Source organism: Malurus melanocephalus, unplaced genomic scaffold, assembly GCF_030028575.1.
Source record: "Malurus melanocephalus ecotype Western Australia unplaced genomic scaffold, MMel_1.1 scaffold_463, whole genome shotgun sequence".
NCBI classification, from domain to species: domain Eukaryota; kingdom Metazoa; phylum Chordata; class Aves; order Passeriformes; family Maluridae; genus Malurus; species Malurus melanocephalus.
The window spans coordinates 253,796-272,344 of NW_026623695.1; the positions used below are offsets into that span (position 1 = coordinate 253,796).

General features: G+C 38.8%; 1 long non-coding RNA gene across 1 annotated transcript in view; it reads right to left on the bottom strand.

Annotated features, from left to right (window-relative positions):
• Positions 1–13,071: 13,071 nt before the first annotated feature.
• The window catches only part of LOC130582105 (uncharacterized), a 92,404-nt gene continuing 86,926 nt past the window's right edge, over positions 13,072–18,549 (bottom strand). The window contains exon 3 of the long non-coding RNA XR_008966292.1: positions 13,072–13,099. This is a non-coding gene — a long non-coding RNA (uncharacterized LOC130582105). The remainder of the gene's footprint in view (positions 13,100–18,549) is intronic.

The window sequence follows — 18,549 nt, forward strand, 5'->3', positions numbered from 1 at the left end:
GTTATAATCACAGATTCTTCACAGGCAGAGCTGCTTAAAAGCAACTCTTGCACTCAGTCCCTTGGTTTCTTTTGTCACTTGTCTAAATTTATCCTTCTGCAGAGCCATCAGCCTCTCTGCCTTTACTGGAAGGTGGTAAAAGTTTCAATATCCCCTCTCATTTCACAAGGAGGTACCATTTATTTTTGCTGCTCAGGTCAGCAGTCCACTGGCCTGCATTTTCTATGCCTTGCCACTCTTCATTGCACTCCTTTTGGAGAAATTATTATCTTGTATTATTGCCTTTGGTTGTCTACTTTACAACTAGAAAATATATTGTGTATTTTTGACAAGCACTTTGAATTGTACTGAGGAAAGAAAAGAAAAGAAAACAAACTACCAAACAAAACAAACCAAAACCCCAAAGCAACAGAAAACTCTCCTTAAGAGAGTTTGGTATGATTCATTATCTGGCCTCCAAGATGTGAATTTCCAATCACGGGAAAGAAATGTTACATAGCACCCTCAGTGTTCAGAGACAGAATTTCAGAAAACCTAATTTACTGACTGAAAACAAAACCAAAATATTTTAATCCATGATCATAGGAATATATAGGTTTTAAGGGAAAAGACTCTGCTTCTATTAACAATCCCTGCTAGCATCCATAGCTCAAGAGGAAGCATTTAATTTTACCTTCTTTTCTGCTACTTTTCTTCTATGTTTGAATGATGAAGAAAATGTTGAAGTTATTCCACTGAGCAGATTTCAGCCRATAAACTGACAGTGAAGTGAATGAGGGTCTCTACATGACAGCTCCTTCTCCCTGTGTAATCAGTACAGAAGTCTATCCATAAATGACCCATGGTTCCCATTTAAAAGCCAATCATCTCAGTAGGAAAAATCTCCTAAAACCTTCTGACTTGGAGAGAAAAAGCTCTGCTAGCTGGCCTAAGGGCAATTTCTTCCTTCTGTTTACCTCTTTGAGAGGCAGCAGCCCAAACACATTACTGTCTAGAAAGTCCTGCTCATAAAATGGGGGGAAGGAAGCAAATAAAAAGAAAAGCTATTCAGATCTGAGGCAGAGAGATGATCAGGGTATTACATCCTTTGGTGTGAGCAGCATGTGTGCCAAGAAGTGCATGATTAAGACTTGACCCAAGACCCACCCCATTAGAACAGCTCTTATTTCCACAGGGCCAGACCCYGCAGCTTTCCCTGACAGCACAATTTACTTTAGGAAAGCCCTTTGTCATTAGAGGTGTTACAGGACCCCATGGAAAGCCGTGATGGGATCAGAGTCATCACCGTGCCAGTTCAACTCTGACTTTTACTAATTCTTTCAAGTTAGGATAGCCCATTAAAATAAAACTCAGTCCCTGCCTGGATCAAAATTCCAGCATGCGTCCTTCCTTGCAAGGCTTTCTGCTCCCTGCACAAGAAAAAGAGATCCTCCACAAACGCTGCAGCCAGCATCTGCAACACCTCTACAAAGAGGAGCAAGTTCTTCCTTAAGAACCACACTCCAGGGCAGAGCTGCAGTTATATTTCTAGGACGTTGCRGATTCTTAGGGATKCCCATAACCTTGTTATTACCTGAAATAGCTCACGTGAAGATAAATGGTTTTATAGAACTGCACTCTGGCTAACCACTGACAAAAAAACCCAACCAACCAACCAACAAAAATCCCCACAAAACAAAACAAAAATTAAAAAAAAAAAAATGCCCCAAGCAGTGACATATTCTCTGGGCTGTCCAGAGACCAAGAAATCAAGGTCAATGTATTTCTAGATTTTTCTAGAAAGACAGACTTGAGTCCGACATCACTCACACTCAGACAAAGCTCAGTGTGGAAACTGGGACTTGGCAAAGCATCAGCAAAGATGCACAGCTTGGAACAAGTCAGATAATTTGTTGTAATTGCAGGTGGTTCATGCAGAGCCATGGGAAGAAGCAACCCTTGAGTCAACTTGCACTTAAGTTGGATTTCTTCCAAGAAGATATTTGGCTTTTTTTTTTTTTTTTTTTATCAGAGCCAAAAAAAGGAATTAAAGCTTTTAATCACTGTGAGAATCCCATTTAATCAGACTACTGTCTGAGTTAGTTTCTTTTGCACTGATGAATTAACCTAATCACAGTGTGATTTAGCTAAGAGTTTTGATACTGTAATATTAAATTTTTTTTGTTAGATGCCTGCATCTCTATGTGTTACAAACCTTGCTTACAGAAAAGGGTTGATAAGAGAGGTGTAAAATACAACCCTTTGACCAAATTAATGAATGTAYGTGTTCAGACCTGGCTATTCTTATTTTCCAAATGGGTGTATTCAAATAATTACTATGAACTATCCTATGATACAGGTCATTCTGATAATGCAAAGTAAAACCAAGTAAACAAATCTAGTKTTTTCTAAATATTTAAAGGAGAAAGCAAGGTAAGAATCTGAAGTAGCTTGGGCCTTTTTCTAGGGATACATGACTTATGTTACCATCATATTCTCCACTTTTTCATCCCTCCMCAAGGAATTCGTTCAGACATTGGACTCATATTTGGCTGGCTGCTTTGAAATGCACTACCTAATTAAAATCAACCCCCTGCTGAATTTGGAAAGGGAAATAAAAGCCCCACAATCACAGGTAAGTCAAACCCGTTAATGTGAAGTCAGATATAACAACAACAYCAGAGCAAGTTTAAACTCAGCCCAGTGGAGTCATGGCCACAGAATTTTTCTGCAACCATATGGYACCTGCCATGAGAATGTCAAGAAATATTGTTCCTATCCACATAGCAGTCTGAGGGATGGCAGATGGAGCAAACAGTGCATGTGCCAGCATGTCCAATTAGCTCAGACTCTTAATCCCATTTCTGTTTCTTAAATGCCACTCTGTCAATGTCTGATCCAATGTCCATGGAAGTGGAGTTTTTCAATTGACTCTGGTAGGTGCTGGCCTCAAACCCCCACAGTTTATGTAAGAAGAATGYGGCTGCTGGCTTGTTTGCAAAACACAGGGAAGAGAAAGGAATGGATCAAAAGCAAGAGGGAGACTGGGTTACTTCTGACCATGAAATGCTCAGGGCTTTATTGTGGGTCTGTAATTAAGTGGACATTTCCTGCTAAGTCTAGATTTGGAATGTTTTTGTGTGTGCTTATATCAATAGAAGAACACCCTGTAGGCTGGTTYCCTTTTCTTTTTTTCTTCCTCTCAGAAAAGATTTGTTTCTCTTTCCCAGTTAAAGCTCTGCAGCTTTTTCTGTTCCCATGATGTTTTCTCATCTCCCTCCCTTGTTCCTGCACGCTGACATGCTGCAAGGCATCAGTGCCAGGGATCCCACTTCCCCAAGGGTGGCTTTTGTCACATCAGCTGCCTGGCTGGATCCAGTTTCTGTACTTCATCCCTTGCCAAACCTCCCTGTCATGGCAAAAACAAGGTTTATAACAGAGGGACAATCACCCACTCACTGTGTGGGCTCCAAAAACCTCCAAAGAGCAGAGTTTCTTCTAATACAGTTCTTCCCCTAACCCCCACTTGCTCCAATTTATTACTTTCTCTTTTACAATTATTGCCTAATGGGAAGATATATCCTTAAACACTGAGTTTTGAGTTGAAATCTTAGTAAATGCTGTTTTGGCTTGAGCTGGTGTTACTTGAGAACTCTGCCTTGAAAAAAATGAATAGGAAACGTAATAATCTGCAACGAGTTCTCCTCTTGTATTTTTTAAATCTTTCTAACAACTCCTGCAGGGAGCTTTGTAAACTGTCACATACATACATGCATAAAAAAAAAAAAAAAAAAAAAAAAAAAAAAAAAAAAAAAAACAAAAAAAAAACCCAAAACAAAACAGGTCTAGTCCTGATGTTACATGGGCTGATATAGGACAATTTTTTTTTGAGGATCTGTAGGCAAAGCTAAAGATGTTTTCCTTCCCTCTTCATACAAACAAACAGAACCTACTAAACACTAAACAGAACCTACTAAGGTGTAACCAACCTCTAAACTCTGAGACAGAACTACTCCTTTCATCTGACTTCATACTCAAAATTGTATAGTGTAAGCTTCTTAAAAAGATATTGATGAAAAAACTCATCTCCCAACAATGATTTTTAAGTTCTTTTTAAATTGACTTGGTTTTGCTTGACATTTTCTACTCCACAGTTTTCACCACATTCATAATCAGCTCAACATATGGTRAAACCTAAGAAAATTCAGTCAGAGTTCCATTAGAGTAAGTGGAATGAGACACATTGCCTCTTTAGCCTTATATATTGCAGGAATTGCTTTTGCTTCCAGGGAAAGAAGTTTTACTTAGCATGTAGATCTTCAATTATTAAGTGTAATGACTCAGAAGAAAATGTTATTTTCTGTCCCCTGGAGATAAGTAGCTTATGACTTCAAGCACAATGGTAAATATCCSAAAGCTTGAATTCTGGATAGCAGCATTATATCACCAACTTTGCAACTCAATACAGAACTGCTGCTTGTTTAGCAAACCCCAGTATTGTGTGCATTGAGATGTGAAGTGATTGGCACAGACACCCAAGGAAAAATGAATCAATACAACAAATTATGGAAGCACCTCACTAAAGGACTGAGAAGAAACATGCATTTTCCTTTAGTTACTCGTTTGAAGGCAGGTCAGTCATTGCCAACATATAATCCAAAGCTTGTTTTTGAAGCATTTGACTCAGATAGGATGTAGGGTTCCAAGGGATTTTGTCAGTTGTAGGGTTGAGTCTCTGCATTTTTTACAGCTGTGCATGAACTCAGACCCTCTTAGATGCACAGAAAGTCCAGCCCAGAGAACACTCCATGCTACCGGCCACCAAACCTAAGAACCCTTCTGAAAAACTGAAACATGGTTGAACTATGGACCAGATGGGAAAGACCAGTTTCCAACTTGAAATGAAAAGTACTCCTGAGGTTTAATTCATCAGCACTTGTATTAAATTTTATGCTTCATTTTCCCTGAAGTAAGTGGATGACAAACAACTTCCTGGAAAAAACCTGTAATCTATAACACAAGCTTTCCTGCCCATTAAAAAATATGATTACTAAAAAAAAAAAAAACTTGAGAAGTTTTATCACTGTATTCTTGACTTCACACTGCATTACCAAAAATTGATCTGTGCATAATTAATAGTTTCCTTTAGCTAATTTGCTTCATCCTGACCTTTGAAAGGATTTATTAYACAGGGAGCACCCTTGCGTTTCAGATAATTCACTACAAGCTCTCAGATGATGTAATGAAGTTGATAACACAATGAAACTGTTAAGAAACCTGTTTAATATCTCAAAGAAGAAACACAATATTTAACTCTTAGAGAGTTCCTTGAGAACCAGCAAAGAAAATAACTTATCCATGGGTGGGAAGGTTTCAGATCTTAGAAATGTTAAAAATATTAAGCATCAGCTCCAGGTATATTGCTCAGTTCCTTTGGCAGCAAAGCAGYGATCTCATTTGTAAAAGCAAATGAATTATGGAAGTGATCAATGCAATACAGTCCTGACGTGSCAGGTGCCCAGAACATTGAGGTCTGCATACAAAAATACATCAGATCACCAGTGCTCAGCAGTGGGCCATGGGGGAAACTTTCAATTATTTCACTCAGAAGGCACACCGGAAATAAACATACTGCATATCAGGAACATTATTTTTGTTTTGGTGCTACTTTGAAAATACTGGTTTGTTATGAAATTTCTGTTTACTGTTCAACAAACAGCATCTGACTACATCAGAACCAAGAACAAGGAGCAATAAATCACAGCAGCAGCCAGGATAACAGAATTGTTGAGGAAAGGTGGCATCTGTGYTGCAGAGGGGTGTTTCCAGATGCCWTCTCCTYGGGAGATGTTCTGGAACAGCATAAACTGAATGATAAAAGGCATAACTGCTTATCATCTTGGGTTGATCATGCACAGAACTATTTCAGAAAGAGCTGTAAGGTTTGGAGAGGAGGTTGTGGAAATGACATCATGCTCTGAGGTCTCCTGGGAGCAAAAGCACAGGGAATGGGGTTGTCAAAGCAAAGCTCTGAGCCTCAGTGCAGGTTCTGCAGATCCTGGACCACAACCCACAGCTCTGTCAATGTGTGTATTCTGAGTTACAACACAAAGCCTAAAGCTGGAGACTTCAGTGGTTCTAGCCCAAGCATGACACTGCAGAAACACAGACACAGGCATCCAAACACATCTGTTTAGACAGCTGAAGACCCATCAATATCTGACATAAAAATATAGTGGAAACATCCCACTGCTGGCTTAAAGGACCAGGCACAGGCCTGAAGATCTRCACAGACAGGAATTACAGGTCTCAAACACAAGGAGGATATCCTGCTTCACCCTAAGCATAAAAGGCTAGCAAAGAGGCAGATGAAGGTGTTTTGGGGCGTACAGGAAGGTGGATACATTGCCCACGTGGTGTTGCTAGTGGAGAAGCATATTTTGCACAGGAAATTATTCYTGAAGTAGCAAAGGGATTTGAAAGACCAAGGATTGAAGAGGRAAAAGCCAACAACARAAACCAAAACAAACCCTGAATAGAGCCTTAATTATACATGTTGAATAAGATGCTCTCTGGCTGCTTTTGTTTAACGTAATTTTAAGGCAAAGCCCTTTAAGCACTGTGGAGAGAATGTGGATGATAAATCAGGCTGCCCATTAACTGCTATAATTCTAAGGTATTTTGGATTTTCTGCTCAGGTCCAGGTTTAGGCCTTTGCTGTGTGTGTGTTAGTGATTAACCTCTGCAGGGAAAATGGAAGGGGCTAAATGGATAATCCCAATTAAATATGACAAAAACACTTATCAGCCTCACAGAACATCTTTTCTCCCCCTTTTCCTGGGCAAGACATAGTTGATCTCTGCAGGAGGGAACCCTCCAGAAAATCACCTGGGCCTCAGTAGTTTTGATTACCAGAAAGATGAGTACAACTGTGCAGAGGGGTTGCCTGCTTTCTTTACAGACTGGAAGGTATTTCAACATTCTTCTGAAGGCTGTATTAAAAGCACCATGATGGCCACATTTATGTGAAACATCCCATGACTTGGCATAAAGCATATGATATTTTGAGGGGAAATGTTCCTTGACACTGTACCTGAACACAGCTTCTGGTGCTGGAAATCTGGCATTCTTTTCCCTCTCAAGAAACCCCACTCCTTTAACCCCAGCACTATTTCCTGCACAGATGCATCAGATTCTATCTGACATCAAGGAGACTTGCACCAGTTGAGCTCTAGAGAATCTATTCTAGTTCTACTTTTCCAGTTTTTTTTTTCTGGTAGAGAAGATAAGGATCTAAGCTAGCTCATCAGTATGAAATTCAAATAATTCTCTGGCGTTCATCACAAACCCCTTGGAAATGAAAAGCCAGACARACTCTTGACATTTATGTAGGCCTCTCCCTGCCTAATTGCACTGAAAAGATATTTGTATGAATTTAATTTCTTTCTGGTTTAAATCTCTCTTGGATTCATATTCAGGGGATTTTGAGTTAAATCTCGATATCGGAAAAAAAAAAAACCAAAAACTGGAATACTTGTGAGAGTGTTTGATTTTCACCATCTGTTCTTAAATGACATGGTTGCCATGTTCCTCTGATGTRCTTCACCTCTGTGAGCTCGTTCAAGGGCACTGGGGCAGACTCCAACCTAAGCATAGAAGGGATGTTTATGGCTACACACAGATTAAAGCTAAATGTCAAAGTACAGAAGGAGGCATTATAAAGGGTAAGTATTAAAAAGTAATAACACAGGAAAAAAAAAAGTGCTTGGAGCAGGTGAACAGTTTCACTGAAATTCCCTTTGTGTCAAATTGTAGACTTTTGCCCTTGGCTCGGGGTTGGAGTGGGCGGGAAGAAATAAATCAGAAAATACCTGAGACAAAAAARTGCAGGGATTCCTCCATTTTATTGRAACCAACACATTCCCATATCTTAAACCTAGCACAATGTTCTTTCCACTCAGTTACCAGCCAATACAGCAAGCAAGAAATTATTTCTATGTGTATCACAGAAAATATAAACAAGAAAATAGTTGGGTTTTCTTCCTGACAACAGCACTTTAATAATGTTTTGTGGGAAAGTCTGAATCTGGGCACAAATAAACAGAAGATAGGATTCTAAGGAGGATTCATTGACTTTGTATAACGGGGAGCAAAGAAAAACAAAACCAGGGAGATAAGACAATGGCAAATGGCTCAAAAGAGGAATGGGYAGGAGGCAGAGCAAGAGAGAGATGCAGCAAAGCAGCAGAGAAGTCCTGCTCTACTAATCAAACCATAATTAGAAGGTGAAATCTATATCCAATGAAACCAAAACTTTCAGTTATTTCTTAGATTTATTGAATAAAGAATGCTTGGACAGCCTGTTATTCCTCAAATATCCCCAAACACCTCCACTATAATTCTCCCAGTGAAGAGAAACTTTTCAGAGTTTCAGTCCTGGTCACCACTTCCTTCCAGCATGAACCATGCAGCTCTGCAACAGGAGCTACAAAAGCAGATAAAGAGCCTCCAGCCAGCACCTAAAGAGCCAAGAAAAGTGGCTGAGAACCCCAACACCACACTGCTCGGTCTCTGACAAACACCTGAGCTTAAGATACAAGACAAGGGAATCCTGCAGTCAAGAAACTTGCCTGGCTTAAGGAGAGATTCTACTCACTGCACTGGTACAGGATTTCCTCAATAATTCCAGCAAATAACTTAAGTCTTCTTATTTKTCCTCATCTGGAAAAGTGGGTCAGTAATTTCACATTTGTTTRTTTAGTCTATTCTGATTAAAACTCCAAGCCAAGCATTCTTTCCTTTACTGCACTTAACTCAAACCATGTAAAATTCAGAACTTTTTTTTTTTTCGTCTGAACTTCGAGGCATCTTTCAGCTTTTCACTGCAGACACAAGGGCTGAGAACCTGAGATGGGTTTTTTTTTTTTATGAAAGAAAGGTCATACAGCCATAGGGATTCTAGGGTCACCTCTCTAAAGAGCCAGCCAGCATTACATTGCCAATAACAAACCCACAACAACTTTGTTGTGTTAACAAATATGCAAATTTTATCAATTTTAAAGCTTGCAGATGCTATTTTAGAGTTATTAGAAAGCCCTCCACTTCAGATTTGCAAAGGGTCACTCCTCAACCCCTGTTTCTACCCCTTCACATCTCACCATCACTCTACTACAAAAACATCCTGCACAGAGCTAAGGTTCAAGCACAAAAACAGTGCTTTGAATCAAGAGATTCTGCAGTGGAAACACTCTTATTGCTGTATTTACAGACCTCTACCAAAGAGGAATGTTTTCCCTCTGCCTTCTGGTGTTCAATGGAAAGCATTCAAACAGAGTGAAGTCCCCTGAGATCCTGAATGCATGATAGGATGTACTTACTGTGACTGCTATGAAAAACACAAACAGTGGGATTAAATTCATTTACCCCAAGGCAAAAGAAAGAAGGTCATTCCAAAGTTACCAGGATGTGAAAGCACAGATAAACAGATTCTGTAAAAGTTACCAAAGTGTTCTGGAAAGGATTTGTTGGAAGAAACCCCACCTACWCTTACTGGAGGGGTAATGGGTTTATCATGTCCTTAGGACACATTTTACACTACACGTCTTCCAGATGAGCTGGTCAAGATGAAAGTTAAGATGAAGACAGACAGGTAAAGGGTAAATATTCTGATTAGCTGTGTCTTGAATTAATTCCACTGGATGATTTTTCTTGCCACAAATTCCAATAGAGGTCACAGCTATTTCCAGGCAAACAGGCTTTGTTTCAACCTGGTGCACCTCTGAATTCCTAGAGTTSTAAAGCCACACCATTAAAAAGTCCAGCCATATTTAATGACAATGGAAGTCACTTTGTGGAAAGCTCTGTGCTGCTGCAGCCAGTAGAGAGAAATGGAAATTTCTAAGTAGCACTACTTTTTATGTCAAGCTAGTAGTAATTTAAATGATGATTTGGAGGTGCCTACCTATTTCCATCTTCACTTCAGTCAAAGACAAGAAAAACAGTTACAACCTGATTTCTAAGTATAATATTTTAACTGGTTCCAAGTTTTGTTCTCTCCCTGACTCACAGGTAACTTTCTCCTCACTGAATTTTGCCACTGAGGTGCCTGGAACCATAATAATGTTTCCTATAATAAATGAAAAATTATAAAAGCAATATATTTTCTGACTCCAGCAGCATTTCCTTTCAGCACTTGATATATTTCTTTTTAAATGTGATGTAGTACTAGAGATTATGACCCTGGAATCCTTCCAGGTAATAAATTGCACATGTTTATTTGCTATGCACGAATGTAGAAAACACAACTTCATATTCTCATTTTGAGCCATGGAGTTAGAATAGATTTTCCTAGGCAAATATTCTAATCCCAAAGTTCCTTGCTTTCCAAGAAACCTGGGGTGGTTCTGCCTGGAGCAGAGACAGCTTGAGGAGAAATTAAAGGCCTTTCAGTACCTAAAGGGGCTGCATGAGATGGAGAGGAGCTTTTTACAAGGACATAGAATGATAAAACAATGGGCAGTRGCTTTAAAACTGAGAGAGATTAGSTTTAGATTARATATTARGAAGTAATTCTTCACTATGAYGGTGGTGAGACCCTGGTTGCYCAGARAAGCTGTGGATGTTCCATTCCTACAAGTGCTCAGGGACAGGCTGGATGGGGCYCTGAGCATCCTGGTCTGGTGGGAACTGTCCCTGCCCATGGCRGGGGGGTTGGAACGAGATSKTTTTTAAGGTCCCTTCTAATCAAAACCATTCTATCATTCTGTGATCTCATTTTTGAGTGAGAAACTCCATCCAAAGTCAAGTTGGGAAAAAACCCAAAACCAACACAAAACATTTTCTTACAAAACCCCCAGAACACCAAAACATTCCTAACCAATTCCAGCTTTGATGGCGCCTTTTAACCTTCTGTGTCAATTGACAGGCTCCTCTGTGACTCTAGCTGTGTGAAAGGTCCTCAGGATTCAGCTGGGTCAACCAGCTCAGAACGCCCCATGTGGAGAGGAAACTGAGAATAGCACAGAGGCATTCCAGCAAAATTAATCACTGATCCTTTTGCACATATTCCCCAACAAGAGCACCAGTTTTAAYATAGACWTTTGAYGGGAAAGATGTTTGTCCTTTTATCKCCAGACTTAAATCGATTTACAAAYAGCAACAAATAATAACAATTGATWGTTATTRTCAATAGCTCAACTCAGCACTAGAGCAAGGAATTTGACTTTTTTTCCACACAATAGAGAGGAATTCACAGTCAATGTTATAACTTTCCATATAATACAAGTTTTAGATTTATGAGTGAAGACAGTTTGGATAAGCTGAATAATAACCTTTGCAGGATATAGCAGAATAAATTTACAACACAACTGCTACTTTTACAGGTGATCTGTCTCTTTTTATGATGGAGGGTAGGATGTACTCAGACAGAGTTCTGTAAGTTCACATGTTAATGAATCTTTTTTAGTGGAGTGTCCTAATAAAAACATAAAAAAGTAAATTTGTCTGTTAAATYGTCAGTTGCAATGTCATTACTTTGGGGGTGGAGTGCAGAACAGAAGAAAGCTCTCCACTATGGAGCTGTTAAAAAGTTCTGTGAAAACCATTATTGGGGTTCTTTTTGTTCATTACCAATCTCTCAGTGCTGCTAAACATTTTCCCCCTCCCTTGCTGGGCTGCTCAACACTAACTCTTTCCCCAAAGTGATTTTGAGAACCAAACCGCTCCTCTTATTTGGAGAAACAAAAAAAATACCATCTCACTTATCTCCAGTGCCCAAAATGCTTCATTACAGCCAGACATAYTTGCCAAAAACCCTTTCAAACTACATGCCTTTGAGTCAACAGGTGGCTGTAAAAAGTAATAAAGAGCCTAGTTTTATTCTCTAATGGATCTTGTCTAAAAAATATATTTTAGTTCATACACTTACTGCTTTGACTTTTTTCTGGGGAAGTATCATACATGGATGTAAGGAAAAAAGGAATTTGGCCTCTATTTTGACTGAAGCTTTACTCCAAAGAGCAGTGTCAGAAGCTGAGGTTGAAAAGTCCAGAACCACTGTTATTCCTAAGCTTCCCACTTCTTCATAAATGGCTTGAAACAAAATTAAATGTTTGTATTCCTGTATTAATTTAAAGGTCGATGTAACAAAATATTTGCACTGCCTTTTATATAGATATAGTAATACAAACTGGTCTAAAAATAACGTGTCCTATGAGATTATTAGGACATTTTTATAATTAAAATGTTCTTCTTCTTGCATTGCTAAAATGATAAGAAAATAACAAAAAACCCCAACAACGTGCCAAGTTTTAATTGCAAGATTATAGGGCTGGAATTCTTGGTTTTATTTGCTGCTAGATTTAGCAAGTAAGTGCCTATCTAAGCTTCCTTTCCCAAGCCCTGTACTGCTGTAACACACTGTCCCATGGCTTCTTTCTGAGTTTGTGCCAATAGTCAGGAATGTATGGACACCMAGAGCTATGGAAGRTTTYRTGCTAAATTCAGAAAGAAAATATTCAAATGGATAACTAGACATAAATCCCAGAATTAAACACTAGCAAGATTTCCATACCTAGGGTGGGTTGCTTTTTTTTTTTGAAAGAGTTCCTCCAGACATGGATGGAGTCTCTTGTTTACACTAAGCAGGATTCATTATCTAGCACAGCCTTTGAACACAGAGTTTTAACTTCAGTCACAAGCCTGCTTAAAAGAACACTCAGCCTACTAAAAAGTGCCCATGAGCTTCTTTAGATTGGCRTCATTGTCATTCTAGACACTGGATTAAACCTTTTCCAGAACATCCAATAAACCACTAAAAGCCTTGAGAAGAAAACTASCATTAAACAACTAATTTCATAACACATCATAGTAGCTCTTCATTGCACTCACCTTTGCTTGCTGAACCACACATGATTGTTGCTCAGGCTGCTCCACCACAAGAAATTTATCTCCAAGTATTCTCCTCTCATCACAGCACCTAAATGCAATGCCTCAATACCACTAAAATGAGGGCTATTACAAGGCTTTTATATGGTTCAATTCTGTGCAGCTGGTTGCAGGGAGCAGGGAGTCCATTCAAGATTAAATTCACCTCACCTGCAGAACTGGAGATTAAATTCACCTGTGGAAGAAAAAGATTCATTGTAACATTTAACAAWTCCTAAGCAGCATTTTGAGTGGAGCTCAATGTTTTTTGGATCAAAAGAAAGAGAARGATAAAATTGGAAGAAGACAAATAGTTGCTGCATTCACAAGCAATTTAAAAGTGAAAAATAAATGGTTAACACAGTCTGCTCAGCTAGGTTGCACAGTGATAGGAAAAATCTGCAGGAGGAGATAAATACCTTACAGTAAAACATCTGGGACAAACCTTTGTATTAATCTGTAAAAAAGATCGACTGCTCTGTAATGCTAAAAATGTAGACCAGGACCTTTTTTTTTGTGATTTTGCCCCATATGGACTCAGATAACAAAAAATGATCTGAATAGGCCCGGTAGAGTGTTTACCATCAAAAGAAAATGCTGTTTTTGCTTTATTTTCCAAGCATCTTGGCAATGTCTATTYGTATTTTAAAACTGTTGGTGATCTCTGTTTTTGTAAGTCCAGGGTATCTGACCTGTCACAGTCGTGTGCATTTTCCTGGAAGTCATGGGAGCCCACCATGGTTTCAGGAATGTCTTGGGAAATCCACAAATATTCTGCAAACATTTGGTGGGTGAGTGGCAATACTGTAGGAGGCTATACTTGGTTTCTCAAACATTTTAACAGGAAACAGGTTCTCCAAACAGAAACAAAGGCTGTTGAGTAAGAAGGAATATTGCAWAAGGTTGCCAGGCTGACCCCTCCCCTGGACACCAGGTCAGTGCCCACAACTCCTGAAAAGAGAATCTGTTTCATCACAAAATGATATTTGGCTGCACCATGACCTCAGATCATTCTCTCCAATAGATTCTGCCATGCTTGCTGGAGCCTTCACAACATCCTAGCTACAGGTCAGGAGAAAAAGCTGATGCAGAAAAAGATGTGGGAAACAGCTCTGTTGTTACATTCTGCTCTCTCTGAAGCTGTGGAAAGCTTCACAGATGTATCAAAAATCTTCATCCATCCTTGGATTAGGCTGAGTCAAGTATATATCTCCCTATTACTGAAATTCAAGAAGTTAAAGAAAATACTGGATAAGCAAGCATATGTTTTCAGTTATCCTCCTCCCTGAAAAGGAAGTTGGTCAGACAACAAAATGAGGTGAAAAAATAGAAAGTACATTTTGAACATACAGCTCTTCCTGGGAGTTCTTTATGGGAAATGGATTTTTTTTTCCATACAGAAGTTGCTTAAAAAGTAAAGGTCTTGTTTCTACATTTTAAAATATTCATGCAAACATAGCTTCAGTTACATTTTCAGACTTTTGATCCATTTACAACRTGGGAAAAAAGAGTGTGTGAAAGGTTTTGATTAGTCTTAGAAATCTCTTAATTCTTGGAGCACAGAAAAACATTAGCCCTGGGTTTTTTTTTAATATTAACTCTGCATTAAATCCCAGGAGTAGCATATTTTTATGACTTTTGCCAATATTGATTTCTAACCACATTCCATTATTATGCATATATTACACCTTAACACTTCCATGATTCTAATTCAATACTCTGCAACCTGTAAATGTCCTCTGAACCTGCACAAATCTCATTGAAAACAGTGAAAAAAAAAGGAATTTATTTATTTCACTGGGCTTTGGAAYAGCATTCTCTAAAGAAATTCAGGCTTACACGCCACCCTGTGTTAGACCTGCTCTTTTCAAATGCAGCAATTGAGCCTGAAAGATTCTATAAATCATATAATTGAGAAACCAATGCACATAAAAGGAATTATAGCAAAGTCATTTTTATTTTGCAATATCCTGGGCCAATGCCCAGGATGAACTGCACTCAGGGCTCCCTAGGTGATCATTATGGTTCAAGAAAGGTTTGGGAAAAATCGTTTTACTCCAGACAGTAAGCAAGTATTGAGCAGAGCCATTGAAGCTGTTTATGTTTCAACCACAATAGAATGTCACTAAGGAGACAGGAATTGCTACCTAAACTCATGACCAGAATTCAGAATTACCAATGGTTTCCCTTCAATACAAGCAATATGTGCCTAAAGCCAGTCCASTGACTTCCAGACTCACCCAAAATGACAGTGGCTCCTTGAACTACAATAATAAGTGCTATTTAACCATTTACTTTTTGGACCAGCTTTTTATTGCAGTGGAATTGCTGTGCATTCTCCCTGGCAAATCTAACCTTTCAATTGAAGCTACAAGTTTTTCATGACTGCTTTTCATGTTATTATTACGAGTCAAGCCTTTCCTTAGTCCATAATCCAGCATTTCTCTTTTGAACCTCAGTGTTTGATTTCACCACTAATTGACATGTTCAAGATAAAAAGGATACAGGTTTCTGTATATCTGCTTTGCTACGGATGTGTATCTCTCAGTGAACAGATTACAAATGAATAAAACCCTGATTTTCTGCATTCTCCCTATGTAATCATAAAGTTCTCCTCTGCTGTTTTCCTGGGTTTTTTTTCCCCTTATAGCAGAAAAAAATAGCGCTGAAGGAATTTGGGTTGCTGTTTTTGATTGAACTTGCAAATTGTATGGGAACTAAGTTATTTTGGCAACTCATCTCCTCTGCTACACTGGGGAGGCAGAGGCTAAAAGGGTTCAAAAGTAATTCAGTGACACGCAGAGTAATGTGTGAGCTTTGCTTTCATGAGGAGCTGGGCTAAAAACAAACTTGAAYTGGTGTCTCTCTCTGTGATCATCAAAATGGGAACCGGCTGGATCCATCATTTGGTRAAGGGATGTGAAGGAGATTGCAGAATTCATTGGTCCTGCACCACAGTGATCTCCCAGTCACAACCTTTTCTACAGATTGGAACTACCCCATAAAACACAATACTCTAAAAAGAGGAACCTGTGGATGAACTGTGYGTGCCTTTCTGGAGTTCTGGGTAATGCTGATGTGGTTTACTACTGATTGCCACCTCATGAAGCCAGACCAGCAATGGAAATGTTCTCTGCACTGGCAGTGAAATACTGGGAGATTCCTCAGTCTGATTAAAGGAATGGAGATCCCTCTCTCATGGGGAAGCAGCAGGGATGGGAGGTGTTGTCTCAAACAGTGGTGAGATGAGCCAGAGCACAGAGCAACTCCTGTTTGACATTTCTGCTTGACATGACTGAAATTTTTCCTGCTAGCAACAAGCTGGTAGGAATTAAGAAATCCACCRTTTTCTATAGAGAAAGAAAGAAGAAAACCTCACAAGGTTAAAAAAACTCAAAAAAACAAACCTTTAAACTCCCACCACGATGCTGGCGTGTACTGCTTGTACACTTCATTGGGAATACTGATATTCCGTCAATAAGAAATCAGATGCAACAGCAGAACCTACTATATAAATGTGYCTAAATAAATAATAAAAGCAATACTGTACACAGGCACAGGTGTGGACTAAGTGCTTCCCAAAATATGGAATCATTCAGATTTGTCTCAGACATTGGGTGTGACAGTCACAAAGTTCAGATCCAGAATCCCAGCAATAAGGTGTTCAGACTCCAGATTTTGCCCTGTCATTATTGTAAAAGTATATATTGCTGCTCTGGTTTCCCTCTTGCTGCCTTCTTTTTTTTTTTTTTTTTTTTTTTTTTTTTTTTTATCGTCCTTATGAAAGGACTCCTGCTCACAGGAAAAGTGTGACTGGTTTTGTTTATCCTACTTGTTATATGAGAGCAACTTGCAGGCTGTCATTTCATTATTAAATTTGAAAACWAAGCAAACACCAGATCACTACAAGACTGGATTACATGAAAATAAGCCCTTTTCTGCCTTACTTGTTTTAGCAAAACTTAGTATGAGTGATGGTAGGTAAAGCTTCTATCATCAAATGCTAAAATCATTAAGTGACTAATCCTCATTGTCAACAAGWTCTGCTTTCAAAGTTAAGTCTACTTTGTCCACCTTCCAAAAATTACTAGGAAATTTATGATTCAACAATGAACTCTTAATTGCTTCCTCTTTATGTTGATCTGTTTTCCTGGAAATACAATTAATTCTCTACGCTGAGCCTTTAATAATGAAACAAATTGTAGTCCTTGCTCACTTTGGCAATGCAATCACTTTTAATCAGTGCATAATTAGGATTTAAACAGTATCAACCTGTCCCTGTTGCAAGAAGGTAACTGCACTTAAACTTCAATTACTCCTAAATTTAAAAATCAATTGCAAATAAAATGTCCTGCTGCTGATGCTAARGAGATTAGAAAGACCAGAATACATTCACACAAGAAGCCAGTCATGTCAACACAATTGCAACAAGCAGCTGCCATAATGTAGGTAATTCTGCTGTAATGCAATATTAAGGCCTTTATCTAATCAAAGGCTGTGGGCTAAGACRGTCAAAAAATACAAGATGCCTCAAAAGGCAGAATGCTATTGTTTTATGTATGGTTTTATCTTGTGTAGAAAAAATGAGCTACTTTGCTGTAAAATATGTTTTTTGGTATAAATGCTTTCTGTGGAGAGAGCTTAAAGGGTTTTTTTTAATCATTGTGGTGTTTTCTTTCYTCTTTTTTCCTCTGTAAAAAATGAGTTTTTCCTCACAATATATCCACAGCAAGAAGACAGAAAGGTTAGAAACCAGACATCCTTTGTGATGCCTCTAAAGGTGTGAAATAACAAGTCCCTTTTGCATATGTTTATCAAAAGTTTTCTGAGAACATCAGGGACAGCACTGCAAAAAAAGCACTGTGAGGCAGAGATCCTGCTGGGGTGGCCTTTGGGTAAACCTGGCATTGGAGATCTTCCTGCCTTAGGTGTGTAAAACCTGAGGAAAAACTTAACCAGTTTATTCATATTCTTGGGTGGAAACTGCCAGAAAAAAAAAAATCAAATGAAAATTCTATCACGACTACTTGGAGACTSTCTCTTTTTAAAGAATTCTTCCAAACGATCTCTCTGGGGATGTGACTCTCATGTCACCATGGTAGGAAACAGCRAAGAATTATTGTCTGCAAAACAAAGCTAACCAGAAATGTGCTGAAAGGAGTATCCAGACTCTACACTCTGTGAGCAGATGCTTCTCTTCAAGCCTGGCTGCCATGGCCCTGCCTGCTAAACTACATTAAAACCTTAACTATACATTAATACAATCTGGATCCTATCAAAATGATTGTGGGTAAAAATCTAAAAGCATTGAGACACATGGCAAGAAAGTAGCCAGGTGTGTAKTTCTGATCATTGTTTCATGTGTAGTATTTGGTAAATTGGGTAAAGTATACATTAATKATAGCAGATATTTAATAAAATGCATGGTAAACCCCATGGAGAGATTATCTGCCTTCACRCTCTTTCAGTGTGGAGAAGAAAACTTATTTTCCATCCAAGGCATGCCTTTGGACTGACAAATCTTTTTACTTGAAGGGAAGTGAAGGGAAAGGCCCATGGCAGCTGCATCAGTACCAAGCAATGTTAGTGGGCACCTCGGGTGACACGAGAACAAACTTTTTTATTTGGTATATAAATGTATTTTCT